The sequence below is a fragment of the Ctenocephalides felis genome, unplaced genomic scaffold (genome assembly GCF_003426905.1).
Source record: "Ctenocephalides felis isolate EL2017-DRISC unplaced genomic scaffold, ASM342690v1 CF-g0.4_SCAFFOLD_00349, whole genome shotgun sequence".
NCBI classification, from domain to species: domain Eukaryota; kingdom Metazoa; phylum Arthropoda; class Insecta; order Siphonaptera; family Pulicidae; genus Ctenocephalides; species Ctenocephalides felis.
The window spans coordinates 1-2,500 of NW_020536503.1; the positions used below are offsets into that span (position 1 = coordinate 1).

A 2,500-nucleotide genomic window follows, 5' to 3' on the forward strand; every position below is an offset into this window, starting at 1 on the left:
AATTCTTAGTTCTTTTTCCATACATCACAACTTCGAATTTTGCACGGTGTGGCCTACAGGCGAGTTTGCCGTTATGAAATTCGGAAAAATCTAGAGAAAATTTATGAACACACCTAACCATTTATATACCATTTTATTCGTAATTTTATTCTGCATCTTTCGTACGAACAAAGTTTTTCGTATCTTTTACGGTTTTTATAGTTTAAGAGCAATATGTGTAGATGTTAACATGTCAAAATGCAAAGTGCGGCTAGGTTGGAGCAATACTCCTCACGATTCGATATTTCTCTAAAGAAAAACATATAAACTATTATACATCATTAGAAGGTCTCAAAATTCTTAGTCTTTTCCATATATCACAACTTCGAATTTGCACGGTGTAGCCTACAGGCGAGTTGCCGTCGTGAAAATTCGGAAAAATCGGAAAATCTAGAGAAAATTATATGAACACACCTAACCATTATATACCATTTTATTCATAATTTTATTCTGCATCTTTCGTACGAACAAAGTTTTTTGTATCTTTACGGTTTAAGAGAAAATCGAGGAAAACTGGTTTGAACATTTATGTAAAATTAGAAAATTTAAACAAATAATTATAAAAAATAATATAAACTATATATAAATTCGTTTTATATTCATTGAGATCTATAAAAATCATAAATACATAATTTTATACAAAAGTTTAAAAAACCCAAAAAAAAACACCTAAAAACTCAATAATTAACTATAATTCATATTGTCCATATAGATAAAAATGTTTGAACATCTAACAAAATTTTCGAAAAAATTTTCTATCATAAGGGTTCACAGTTCGAAATTTTCCCAGACTTTTGTCTTGACGACTCACACAGTAAGCGCGAGCAGGCCCTCGCCGCAGGTCAAAATGCACATCGCTTGGGACTCAGTCAATAACTACGCTGTGGCCGCGCGCCTTATATAGGGGATAGGTCGTGTCGAGTGCGATGCGAGGCAAGCTCAGGCTAAAGTACGCTATGTTGTTCGGGCGGGTACGGATATCATTCCCCGGTGTAGTTTTTACATCATATTCGATACTTTTAGTCTGTCAATGATATATTAGCGTAACTTTTAATAATGTGTGAGCCACATCTAGAATTATATACCCCGTATATATTCGGATGCGGTTGGGGTATAGATAAACTGGTGAAGGATCATTCGTTTTAAACGTTCGATCAGAGAGAGTTGAAATTATTTGGGTCTGCGGACCGCAAAATATGAAATCTATATATTTTAATAATATAGAATTTACAAATTGACTACGGTCAAATATATGTGAATATAGCAGAACTAGCAAAGCTTCTCGCAGCGATGGTCTTTCGTTTTATGAACGTTTGATCGGAGCGAGTTGAAATTATTTGGGTCTGCGGACCGCAAATATAAAATCTATATATTTAATAATATAGGATTACAAATTGACTACGGTCAAATAATGTGATATAGCAGAACTAGCGAAGCTTCTCGCAGCGATGGTCATTCGTTTATGAACGTTGATCGGAGCGAGTTGAAATTATTTGGGTCTGCGGACCACAAATATGAAAATCTTGTGATTACTCGACAAATTTATGTGGAATCAAGTGCGCTCCTATAGTATAATATACTGTGGGCAAAAGCTCTGGCAATGATCATTCGTTCATTAACGTTTGACCGGAGCTAGTCGAAAATATTGCGCAGTGTGCAAAAGCAGCGTGACGCAGTTTACAACCGCTTAGCGCTCTTATGCATTGTGTGAGAGCACTGCCATGTATATCTGCTCGGTATCGCCAGATGCTGAGCGAATGACGAAGTTCGTTGTGAAAACGGCGTTCTTTTTGAATATTATACTTTAACGCATAGCTCAATCAATTCTTTGGGCGCTAGATGAAAGTCTAGTGTTTTAAAGTCGATTGTAGTAAACGCTTGCGTTAGTATTCTATATACTCTGCACATTTTATTCAAATTGTGCGAATTTGAACATTCGCTTCATTGCGTTGTTTTAAGAAAATGAAAAATCAGCGAAAGCAGATTTTTCAATCTCACACACAGTGAAATATTCATATTTCAATTTTGAAACGAGATTTTGTATCTCGGACCGAAACGCGAAAGCTTTACGGTGTACTAATTGTAACCATAATAATCATACTAGTTTCAGAATCGCCCGAGTTATCTTAAACGATTTCGAGGGGATCACGATCGAAACATGTATAAAATATATATAAAATCACCCTGAACGGTGGATCACTTGGCTCGTGGGTCGATGAAGAACGCAGCTAATTGCGCGTCGACATGTGAACTGCAGGATACATGAACATTGACATTTCGAACGCACATTGCGGTCCTCACATTACCAGACTGCCGCTTGCTTTAAACGGCTTGCCGGCGAATGATGGAGTTTCGCGTAAATGCGTGCTCTTAAATAATTCACTCAACGTGTGAGCCAGTCCACTTTGCAACATCGGACATTACCGTTCGTTGACGTTCTGTGGGATTACGGCGGGTTGGG

The 2,500-nt window shown here is 37.0% G+C and overlaps 1 pseudogene; it reads left to right on the plus strand.

The window, feature by feature from the left end:
* The first annotated feature begins 2,219 nt into the window (after positions 1-2,219).
* LOC113363738 lies at positions 2,220-2,355 on the plus strand (annotated as a pseudogene).
* The last annotated feature ends 145 nt before the right edge of the window (positions 2,356-2,500 follow it).